This window comes from Artemia franciscana, chromosome 3, assembly GCF_032884065.1.
Source record: "Artemia franciscana chromosome 3, ASM3288406v1, whole genome shotgun sequence".
Taxonomy (NCBI): Eukaryota; Metazoa; Arthropoda; class Branchiopoda; order Anostraca; family Artemiidae; genus Artemia; species Artemia franciscana.
This window is the reverse complement of record NC_088865.1, coordinates 14,128,349-14,141,078: the sequence shown is the minus strand read 5'-3', so window position 1 is coordinate 14,141,078 and position 12,730 is coordinate 14,128,349. Positions and strand designations below refer to the sequence as shown.

Genomic DNA, 12,730 nt, shown 5'->3' with positions numbered 1-12,730 from the left:
TTTGATCTTTATTTTCTTTTATCATTGCTTCAGAGATTTTTTCAGTGTCTTTTGCCTCTGCTGCTTGGATTGTTCTTGTCACTTTTGATCGTCTAGGTTGTTCATTTTCACCCGGGCATTTAAATTTATCTGGTCGTTCACTTGATCTAATCTCATTCGATGGTCCGTTTTGTTCATTTTGAGCTTACGCATTTGTCTTCTTTTGTTCTTTTTTATATTCGTTTTGTGTTTACGTTAATTTACGTTTGTATTCCCTAGATATTATGAAACTGCTGAAAATACCTTTTCGAATTTACACCACCGAATATGGACACATGAATTTAAATATTTCTAGATTTTTGCTCAGCAAATTCTTCTAAAACGGTTTTAAAATATATTTTCCTTGCGTCATCACTTTCAATTAACATAATTGCTAAACGATTAAATCTATCCTTATTTATTGTTAGCGCGGGTGCCCTTCCAAACATAGGGCCCGATTCGGCCCAATCGTTCCAATCGCCCTTTATCCGGTCAAGTGATTTAAAAAGAACTATAAATTATCTAAATCAAACAACCTTTGGGCTCAAGCATTCAAGATTTTCCAAACGTCAGTTTGTTATATTTATCCCCTTACTTATTTATGAATGTATATCTACGAAAGGATTATGACAGCTCACATGGATACAGTCAGACAGCCGAGCGTTCAATACACTGGTGTCTTTAGGCTTCTCATTTGTCAAAATGTATTCGGGCCCAACTTGATACAATCAAGCGCAAAGTCGAGTTTCGATGTTAGCCTAATCCAGAGCATAGTAATAAAACAAAGCTGGGTTTAATTATGGTCCGGTGACAGGCATTTGCACAGAGCAGGGCATCCTCCTAAAATATCTTTGAAAAAAAAAACAAAATATCTTGGATCCTCCTAAAATATCTTTAAAATGTTTGATTTGTTTGTGATGATCTACTAGATATGTATGTTGATACTAAACTGTCAACATATTACTTATGAGAGGCCGATATGGCTTAAACCATATTTTCAGAATTTTTTTTTTGTCATTTTTGACGGTAAGGACCCCATCAAATATAAGTTCCTCGGTGTTTGAATTGCTGGTGCATAAAGTTTTTACGAAATTCTATCAAATTAATAGTAACAAGGCAGACATCGGAAAAATTGTCTTTCTGGTGGTTCTTTTATGTTTTTATGTTTTATGTTTTATTGTCTTTTATGTTTGTGAAGACCGTTAAGACAGCTGCGTCGAACAGCCTGTGGTATCAGTTATTCATAATGGCTCTAAACTAGATAGTTCGATCTTCTTCTTCTTAAATGGAAATGCGGTGATGGTGATTGGACGGCTGGAGTAAGACACAGGCTACTAAGAAAAGTAGCTATAAGCAATTGTATTCTCGGACGTAACATGTGTACTCCGGAACACGGAGTGAGATTTGCCCGATGTTTTCTTGAGAAATCCTCTAGGGATAGCTTTTGGTACCTGTCTGACTGATAATATTTTAGATGGTAAACTGTACGAAAAACACTATTTTATCCCGCTGTGCTATAATGAGAGAAAGGTTGGAATACCTAGGTTACGTTTTGAGGGTGAAGAATAACAGATTTCCGTAGATCGTAATTTTCTGCCATCTATTTAGGCTCAAACGGAAAGGAGTTCGTCCCCAAATGGAGTGGGAAGAGGTTGTAAGAAAGGATTTGAAGGAAACTGGAACCTCTAGGGAAGGTGTAAAGAGGGAAGCTTTGATTAGAATGGCATGGAGGAAAAGTGTGGAAAACTATGTTGGTCTTAGGCGGCTTGTTGCTGCAGTAAGCTTTTAGTAGTAGTAGTTGTAGTAAATTTCAATGCCCAAGAGTAGGCCACCTTGAAGAGAGCACAATCGTTCTTATATGTAGGAATAGTAGGATGATTTCAAAATTTGCATACACTGTAATAAACTGTACAGAAAACATGAAAGGAAAAATAGCTGTCCTATTTGCTGAGCTCAGCCTTGTAGATCAAGTAGGAACAGCATCAACTTTACGTTAACTTGTATCAACGGTTTCCAGCAAAAAAAAGCTTATGGAAATTTCCCAAAATTCCACCTATTGATTTTTATCCAGCGAAAAGCGTCTAAAATAAAAAAAAACATATGTACCTATTACTCCTTTTTGGCAAAAACGGGGATCTCTGTCTTCGTCCTACTGTGAACCTAAAGTAAAAAAGAAAAATGTAGCTGACACAACAAGAAGAAGAAAAAAAGAAGAGGAAACCAAAGGTAACAATAACCCCGTTCATTGGCACTAAGATCTCACTGTTAAGGTCTTACATCTTTCTGCAGAGATTACCGGTGTTTAGTTCATCATTGTTCTAAAATCTTACAGCTCACAGATGCTAGAAAACAGCAAAGAACGCCATTATTGTTCTTGCGCCCCCGATCAGAGCAGAGTGATGAAAGAGGATTGCATGCAACGGTATAAGAAGTATGACCTTGGTCCTTAGATTTTCCTTAAAATCTTTTTCTGTCGAAAGATGTGAGAACTTAGCACAATGAAGAGCAAAAGAACGGCCTCAACGTAACTAAGTATTTCTCTTCAGATGGTGGGAACTAGATGCTACAATAATAACTCAACTGGTAAAAAGTAAATCGCTAAAATGTGTAATTCAATTTTCTTATTTTAAAAATTTATTTGATTTTAACATATATTAACTGTTAATTTCGTGACATTTTAATACTTAATTACCCCAGTAAATAGGTGAAATCTATATAAATTATAACAAATATTTTGATAAAACAATAATGGGACAGGCAAGTCAGTTTCTGTTTTCATTTGTAGAAAAAAAATGAACTAACCCACAGCAGCCTCATCTTGACACTCTACTTGGTTTTCCTGATTATCTGATGATGATGCTCCTGCCTATGGTTAGGCCTAGGCCATTTGTTTTACGTAGGCTATCCTATCCTACTTGGTACCAGAAAAGGAGCTGGGTAACACGTAAGACTAATGGCCCTTCTGAATAAAAAAAATAGAATTTAAAATAACAGCACTATTTAGTTCCTCAATTGAGACATTTTAAATATGAAAGGCTCTTTGTTACTTATACCAAAGTGCTCCTCAGATAGTGCCAGATATTGCTCTATGCTACATGAAAACAGGGTAAGATTCTAGTTGGGGGGCTTTTTAACATCTTGCAAAGTAGGCTAGTTGTTAGGTAAATAGGCATGAGACTTTCAGAAGTACAACCAGGGTCTTAATAGGCTAATCTCCTAGGAAGGTATTTTGTAAATACTTACCTCCATTCCTCCCTCCAGAGGGCACTGAACTATGATGACCTTGAAAGTGAAGCCTTGAAAAATAGGCTGAATCTACTAGTAAGGTAAAATAAGAAATGAAGAAATAAGTAAAATATGAAAATAAGGTAGCCTTTTTAGAAAAGTATTTTGAGCCTCATACCTTTTGCTGAATCCTAATTAATAAGATTTTAAAGATCTTTAAAGTTATTTCTTAAATTTAGGAGAAAAGACCCTTGATGTGGCTTAAGATGCTATTGAAATAACAGGAATTACATCTAAAATAAAATTGAAGCTAAGTTAATGCAAATGAAATCAAAAATCTAATTGACTTCTTGCTATCTTGGAAAGGGTTTAGGTTAGGAAAATGAAACTTTCAGAAATGGTTCTACAGGCTAAAGTATGTCCTGGGAAGGTATTTTGAAGTTCCCACCTCCACTCCTTCTCCCTTTAGAGGGCCCTGAAATATGACAAACAACATTTTACCTTAATTTTCAGTTACTAGTTGTGTTTTCTCTGCCTTTAGTTCTGAAAATGCAATTCCTGTTATTTCAGTAGAATTTTGAGCCATATCCATGTTTTTTTTCAAAATTTAGGAAATATATTTGCATATCTTTAAAACCTTATAAAATGGAATTGAGAAACAATTTTGTTGTGCTTCAATTAAGCAGAAGATCTAATTTGCAAGGTTTCACTTTTATAACACACATATTTTTAAAGGTCATAAAAGGTAAGGGCCCTCTAGAGGGAGAAGGAGTAGAGGTAGTTGCTTCAAAATACCTTCCCAGGACATACTTTTGTCTGTAGATTCATCCCTGAAAGTTTCATTTTCCTAACCTAAACCCTTTCTGAGATTGTAAGAAGTCAATTAACTAGAATTTTACCAAACTGTTTCTTTTTTAAAACAAGTTTGAAGCAAGTTTCAGTTAGGCTACTTTGTGCAGTCTTTGTTAGATTTTGCTGATGATCTATACTACTAAAAAGTATATTTAAATTTAGGTTTATCAAGGGGGGTAAATGTTTAGTTTCATCACAAGCTGCCTAAAGTGTGTATTACTGCATATAGCAAGATTCTGATGATTGCATATTGCTTCTTTGTCATTATTAGAGAAGTGCATCCATTTTTTAGCTTGAAACTTATAGATTTGAGTTTCATCCTGAATCCAAACATAACATTTGTTTCTGTTGCAAATTCAATGTGTTTCTTTCTACATCATATATTCATATTATATGTTTTGTGTGTATTTATTAGTTCCCAATTTGTTGCAATCAATTCAGTCTATGGGGTAGGCCAATTTTAGCAAGATTGACACTAACACAGGTATATAAGCCATATCTAAAAGTAAGAGAAAAGGGTATCATCTTTGATGGTCTGTAAAGAGCTTAAAATTGGATGTGTGATGAAAACAAATACTATATTTAGATTCAGGATAAAATTCTAATCCTAGAGGTAAGTTTGTTTCTTAGCTATCTTAATTGTCTGTTAAAACAATTATTTACCAAAATTTTCTGTTAGAATTCTGGTAGATGTAGACATGTCATGCATGCAACATCCTAAGCCCTAAAAGTAAGAAAGGGGTAGACATTGTAGCTCAGCAGTGTATTCCCAAGGAAAGTATCATTCATCTAACTCCCTTTCAAAGATAGCAAGAAGCCCCTAACCTAGAATTTTACTGAAAACAGTAGAACAACAAAATTCTTAATTTATGACATGAAGGATGCTTCTCTTAATCAAATAATTGTGTTTCCTTATACTATTCCATTTTCAATGAAAATTAAACAGTGTTTTGTTATCAATACTGCAACAAGCTTTAGACTTTTACAATTAAATAAAGGGGGAAAGGGCAGTAGGTAAACTCTTGTTGGTAGAAATTTTAGCTTTTTCTAAGTTTTACTTGAACAGTTTACTTAATTTTGTTTTTCTAAAGATTATTTATTTATCTATGCTAGTTGCTGTTATTTCTATGTTTTTTATGATGGTTTATTTTAATTTCTATTTGTTTTGGGTTTCATCTATTCTTTAATTGTCATTTTGTTCATTTTGAGTTTGAATTGTTATAGGAATTTATTTCTGCTTGTCTTAAGTTTGAAAAGTTTCTTTTTAAGAAAGTTTTCTTAATTAGGCTAACCTCTGCTTTTGATTGCCAAAGCTTTATTTTTGGTTAATATAATAAGTCTTTCTTCAGTTTTTCATGTCTCTGGCATAATACTAACTTATCCATTTCTCATTTAATAGTTCTAATTAGTGACTTTTGATTTATTTCAACCTCCCTTAACATTACCCTTTTCCAGCTCCCTTTTTCCAAAAAACAAATCTCCAACAAGCAATGACTAAAAAAGCTTGACCTTCCTACCCTAACATACCATAGAAATACTAGAGTTGTCATCCTAGCATTTAAGATGATGACCAGTGATATTATTAAGTCTATTTTCAATTATAGTGAATACACCAAAACACAAGGAAACCCCAAAAAACTGCATAAAAAATTTTGTAGAAAGATTGAGAAGCTGAACTTCTTAACCAATTGTGTGGTTCCACTGTGGAACTCACTCAGTGAATCTACAGGTCTGCCAGGTCAGTTGACAGCTTCAAGATAGGACCAGGAAGTCATGGAAGATGCAGTGGGATGAACCAGTATCATCCTGCAGGGTATAATAGCCCTCAAGTGCATCAGGGGAGCAATACATCTAGTAACACCCAACAATTAAACCAAATTGCTCTGTATATATGTAAATAGATATGATTATAAACTGTTACATAAATATTGATTCTATGTAATCTGATAATATGTACAGGCTCATCAATTTTAGTCAGTAAAAGATGCAATTTGAGATTTAAGGGAATTACCTGAAAGTTTTAACTAAATGCTAGTAGGTATTCTTGTGATATTTCACATTATATGTTCTGACAGCTAAGACCAACCTATTATTTTTATGGCACTTGGTATTAACCAAGTGACATATAGCAATCGCCAATTCTGTCGGTCTGTCTGTCAGTCCCGGTTTTGCTACTTTAGGCACTTCCAGGTAAGCTAGGACGATGAAATTTGGCAGGCTTATCAGGGACCGGACTAGATTAAATTAGAAATAGTCATTTTCCCGATTTGACCATCTGGGAGGGGAGTGAGGGCCAATTAATTCGGAAAAATTAGAAAAATTAAAGTATTTTTAACTTACAAACTGTTGATCTGATCTTAATGAAATTTGATGTTTGGAAGGATATCGTGTCTCAGAGCTGCTATTTTAAATTCCGACCGGATCTGGTTACATTGGGGGGATATGGGAGGGGGAAACCCAAAATCTTGGAAAACACTTAGAGTGGAGGGATTGGGATGAAACTTGGTGGGAAAAATAAGCACAAGCACAAGTCCTAGATACATGATTGACATAACCAGAACGGACCCGCTCTCTTTGGGGTGGTTGGGGGGGGGGGGTAATTCTGAAAAATTAAAAAAATGAGGAATTTTCAACTTACAAACGGGTGATCAGATCTCAATGAAATTTGATATTTAGAAGGATGTGGTGTCTAGAACTCTTATTTTAAATCCCAACCAGATCTGGTGATATTGGGGGGGGGGGGGAGTTGGGAGGGGAAATCCTAGAACTTGGAAAAAACTTAGAGTGGAGGGATCGGGATGAAACTTGGTGGGAATATTAAGCACAAGTCCTAGATACATGACTGACATAACCGGAACGGATCCGCTCTCTTTGGGGTTGTGGGGGGGAGGGGTGATTCTGAAAAATTAGAAAAAAAGAGATATTTTTAACTTACGAATGGGTGATCGGATCTCAACGAAATTTGATATTTAGAAGGATATCGTGTCTCAGAGTTCTTATTTTAAATCCCGACCGGATCTGGTGACATTTGGGGGGCAGTTGGGAGGGGGAAACCTAAAACTTGGAAAACACTTAGAGTGGAGGGATTGGGATGAAACTTGGTGGGAAAAATAAGCACAAGTCCTAGATACCTAGGGTTAATTATGAAAAAATAGAAAAAATGAGGTATTTGTAACTTACGAAGGAGTGATCGGATCTCAATGAAATTTGGAAGGATATCGTGTCTCAGAGCTCTTATTTTAAATCCTGACTGGATCTGGTGACATTGAGGGGAATTGAGGAGGGGGCTAAAATCATGGAAAACGCTTAGAGTGGAGGGATCGGGATGAAACTTGGTGGGAAAAATAAGCACAAGTCCTAGATACGTGATTGACATAACCGCAACGGATCCGTTCTCTTTGGGGGATTTGGGGAGGGTTAATTCTTCACAAATTAGAAAAATGAGGTATTTTTAACTTATGAAGGAGCGATTGGATCTTAATGAAATTTGAAGTTTGGAAGTATATCGTGTCTCAGAGCTTTTATTTTTAATCCTGACTGGATCCGGTGACATTGGGGGGAATTGAGGGGGGACCTAAAATTTTGAAAACGCTTAGAGTGGAGGGATCGGGATGAAACTTGGTGGGAAAAATAAGTACAAGTCCTAGATACGTGATTGACATAACCGGGACGGATCCGCTCTCTTTGGGGGGTGGGGGCGAGGGTTAATTCTGAAAGATTAGAAAAATTAGGTATTTTTAACTTACGAGTGGGTGATTGGATCTTAATAAATTTTGATATTTAGAAGGACATCGTAACTCAGAGCTCTTATTTCAAATCCTGACCGGCGTTAAGCCTCTTATTTTCCTTTTTAAAGCAATCTATTGATTCATAGAATTTTGTTAGAGCTCATACCATATGATCTCTTGCCTCTTAGCTCTTCTTGCCTCGTCACAAGTGCCATATGAGCTCTTAGCTCTTGTTTTGTTTGACTATTGCCACCCTTAGCTGCTTATATAGTTGCAAGTTCTTGCAGTTGGAAGAAGCAACCAGCTCAGTTGCAGCCAGCTGCAGTAGTAATTTCCCTGAATGTTTCCAGCTACTTCCCTTACCTGTTCCTAAGATATTGTAGAGGCACCTTTTTGATGACTTGGATGCATAGAGTGCCTCTTGATCTGGTTCAACATACCCCTAGATTGCTGAAATTTCACCTCAATGGTCTTAGTCTTTTTGGATGTGCACAGGATCAAACAACACTATGTTTTACTTTGTTTGACCCCCCTCAATATTTTAAAGGATTTGCTTTAACACCCTTAGCATTTTTGGCGACTCAGCATCAAATATACCCCCTTTTGTATGGCGCATACCATAAATAATTGTGTCTGATTTTCACCAAAATTGGCTGGTATCATCAAGTTTTGGCCCTTGCTCCCAAGAGATGAATCGATACCTTAATCTATGCTGTCCTAAAGTAAGAACCTTAAATTATACAAATAGTCGATTTAAAATGGAGATAGAACCTCTTAAAAGAGGTATTGCCAAGGGGTTCCTGGACACAAATATAAAGTTGATTTGTCTCTTAGGCATCATGCTAGATGCAATGTTGCTGTGAAAATGCTCCCTTATATGTGGGGTCCCCTTCAAATTGCCTTCAAATGGCTGACAAGACTGATAGACTATTTGAATTATGCTTACTCCATGCCTATCTACCTTGTTTCTGTCCTAGGATGGATGATAAACTATCTATCAACAAGTGAAATGAATCGTTTTTAATATAATTCTGAAAAAGTCTATGCCAGCTTTGTTCTCACTGAGACTATTTGTCTTGGCTTTCCTCCAATTAGCCATGGCTCTCATGTTTTTCATCACTTCCACCAAGTTGATTTTAATTGAAAAAGCAGTGATATCAGACAACTTATGCTAAAATCGCTATATAGAAGTCCAAAATCAAACTGCATTAATTGCATACCATAAAAATAATGTTGTTTTTTCACCGAAGTTGTCTGGTATCACTAACTTTTGTTTTTTTCCCAGAGACTAAGCTTTGATAGCTCAATCTATGCTGCCCAGGAGTAAGGACATCAAATTGTGCAAATAGCCGATTTAAAGAGGGGTTTTGTTGGTAGATTCTGGTAGAAAAGCAGGCATGTTAGACCTTGTTGAAATCAGATTCATGCATAGACTTTCAATCGGTGTGATTTATATGGCCCAAAGTGCAATTGGGCTTGTGCATGAAATTACTATAAAAAAACAAATAAAACCCAGAACAAACATAAATTAGAATGGATGATGAACCCAAGACTAGAACAAACATTGCTGTAAATAAGTGTGGTGTTGCCACTCCCTTAATCCCCCCTGAAACTGCTATGACATCATTTGAACTTACTGAAGGTAAAGACAAATCTTGAGTAGTTCTCTGAATAGGTTGTTAACATGAAAAATTTTGTCTAGCTGAATGATTGTCCAATAAGTTTGAAAGGAACAGATTTAAAAGGATTAAACAGTAATGACAGGCCGGTCTTTGAGGTAGTAATAATAAATTTTACCTCCCTCCTATTTAGGCTAAGACATTAGCTTGTACTTTTTACCAAGTCTTTTTTTTTTGATCTGACAAAACTATCTGGTAATAGTTCTGTTCTGGTGGATATTGTGATGGCAAGACTCTAGCGCCCCCTCCCAAATGGGTTAGAATGGGTGATACCCCCCCCCCTTAGAATTCAAAACTACGGCACAATCCTTTTTCTAGCTCCCAGGCAAGTTTGTTTGAGAATTGATAGTCCTTCCAGGTAGATGTCCTGATGACAAGAATCAAGGGATCCATTTTCGTTTCCTTTCATACAAAGGTTGCATCGGTTCTGTATCTCCAAGGCTCTTGTTTTCTCTAAAGTTCAACTGAGATCTGATAACCTTTTCTGGTAGATGTTTTAATGACAAAATCAAGATTGCCAAAGACAAATGTAGCTAAATACAACTATATTTGTGATATTATTTTTGGATACTGTACCATCCTTGACATTGAAAGGGGCATGGCTCCAGTTTTTTCATTGGGGGGGGGGCAATTGGGACCCACATTGGGAAAGTCAAGGGTCATAGTTTTCCAGTCAAGGAGAGTCATAGTTTTCCTGACAATTAACGGGGCGGACAACTGCTCCAACCCCCCCCCCCCCAAACGACGCCACTGTCTATTGATACCCTCGCAACAAAAAAGTGAAAAATAAGGAAAAGAAATTCTGTTTTTCGATAATCAAAAATTCAATTAGTTTATATGAATTTCTATTCCTTAAATTGATACATTTTCTTCGTAGCAAAGAAGTAGTAATAGGCAAAATATTCTATAGACAGAACTATCTTGCCGATGGAATCATTTTCAAAATATTTATGAAAGTGCCACTCGTTAATGTCTTTTTTCCGCTTTGACCTAGGCGCTTTAACATCATATTATATATAACTAGGAACAGAGCATGTCGCATTTTATTTGCTAAGGTATGCTGTTGTTTCAGGGGTGTATCCTTGGGAAATTCCAGGGAATTGTCCTAGTGAACAATGCCTAAGAGCCCCAGGCCAATCAGACAACCAAGACGAAAAATGCTCAATTATTCTACTAAAACAGAAGTATGAGCAATGTGTAATATACATAACTTAGGGATTCTGACCCAGGGCTGGCGGGACTCGTATGTCTCATTACGTCATGTCAGGAATCTCGAAGGTATATTCATTAGACCTCTCAAACATTTTTGATAAAAAAGGCTGTCTTAAACTTCTAATCCAATGCGACGGGGGATAACGAGGGTGCCTAGAGAAAAAGGGCTTGGCAGGGCTGGAGATTGCTTTCCAGCGATCGTCGGTTTCCCAAGCTCTGTCATATCTTCACATTGGAAAGGCTCATTGAAATAGTATTGTTATTTTCTACACCGAATATAGGGACCATGTATCACTTTTTTTCGGCCTATAACATCACAGATAGGGTCTCAGTTTAAATTTTTTCTACGTGCGCTTTTCAATCTAGCTCTCCCATTTTCAACTTCCATTTTTGAAACATGGTCTTACTCTTCATTTTTTTTTTCTCCCTGTCTGGATATAAATAAGTGATTTCATGTTCCCCGTATTTCCCACTCTTGCAGTTTTTAAAGAGAACTGCGCAGAGATAGATTGCTCAAGAGATAAAAAGGAAGTTGCTGAATAAAAGGGATTCTTCCTTTTTATATTTAGTTTCTGTTTAAAGTTGAGAAAGGGATGCTCATTCAGGTTAATTTTAGATGGAAAATTTAATTATGTATTTCATTTGTTAGTGTTATTCCTGCAAAACTGCTGCTACTACTACTGACAGGTCACTGCAGCACCAGGCTAATAAAGCTGCGCACGCTCCTATTCCCCCTATCCTATTGAAAACTTCACTCTTCAGCCCCTCCAATATAGTTCTAAGGCCCTTCGAATTTTTTTATGATCTCCTCCCAACCTATTCTGGGACATTCTGTGGTGCTTACGTATTATATCAACCACACCGTTGTTCTTGATCTGTTGTAAAACCGGTTTCTCTGAGTTCACTCGGAGATAAGTAATTTAGCTTGAGTGAGATAAACTATTTTGCAGGTATATTTTAATTAAATATGTCATATATAAAAGTGATTAGGCCAGGTATTTAATATAATGCGTTCTGGGTGGTCTGTTTTCATAATTTTCTGCTGTAGTGTCCATGACTTTGTTACTGAAGTATTGTATTTTCATCATGTTTTGGTATATTTCATTATGATTAACCTAACTCCACTTCCACTTATGATCGACATAATACATAAGTACCCAATGTGCTTTTCATTTTGGCCCAGGTGAATGGCTAAAAAGCAGTCTTTGTCAATGTTGCAGTGCTTGTCAGTGTAGGGTGAAAGGCATACCCCAGATGTATTCTACAGCAATCATTATGCAGGCTATGTTTTGACCCAATTTGATTTGGATCAGATCGATTTGATTCGACTGATCAGATCGATCCGTATCGATTTGAGGAGCAGCACAGTGTCTTTTATTAGTCCAGTTTCAAATACTAAATAGATCAAAAAGTTGATCCTTTATTATCGGTGACCGGCGTCAACCCCCCCCCCCCGTCGGCGTTTACCTCCCTCCTTCTGGCGTTTTCCACTCGCTAAATACCTTCTCGGAAAATACCCCCCAAGGAACTCTCCCTCCCCATAGGGAAAATACTCCCCGTGGAAAATAAGGATTTCCAAATTTGAGAAGTTTATTTGAGTTTTTTCTTTTATTGTCCTTAGGGGGTAAGAAATTTTGGTACTTGCGTATAATACTTCACTCACTCAAGTTTACGCTGTGTAAAACTCGAGAACAAACCGGTTTCTTCGTTAGTTTATTTCAACTTAGCACGAGACAAGACAAAGACAAGTGACAGAATAGATGGGAAATATAATTTGCGCTATGTATTTGTAAAAACAAGTTTGGGCTATATATTTGCACATTAGAGGGGGGGGGGGTTAAAGTATAGTAAGTCTGCATGCAAAATGTGATAGGTACAATCAGGTATGGAAAAAGTTCTAAAGCTGCCAGTAGCAGAATTTCAAAAGCTGCCAACATTTTAGCAGCACAAGTTGTGTTTTGAGAGCTTTTCTTCGAGCAAAAAGTATTTTTATATTTAAAAACAGTATTTTGAACC

At 36.6% G+C, this 12,730-nt stretch overlaps 1 protein-coding gene across 3 annotated transcripts in view; it reads left to right on the top strand.

Moving 5' to 3' along the window:
• Positions 1-2,724: 2,724 nt before the first annotated feature.
• Positions 2,725-12,730, top strand: part of LOC136024912 (RING finger protein 44-like) — a 156,886-nt gene continuing 146,880 nt past the window's right edge. The window contains exon 1 of one of the 3 annotated variants that reach the window (XM_065700479.1): positions 2,725-2,775. The gene's annotated coding sequence lies outside the window, so the exon portion shown is untranslated. Of the gene's footprint in view, positions 2,890-12,730 lie in introns of all 3 variants that reach the window. The other 2 variants (XM_065700480.1, XM_065700482.1) reach the window with 2 other exon arrangements.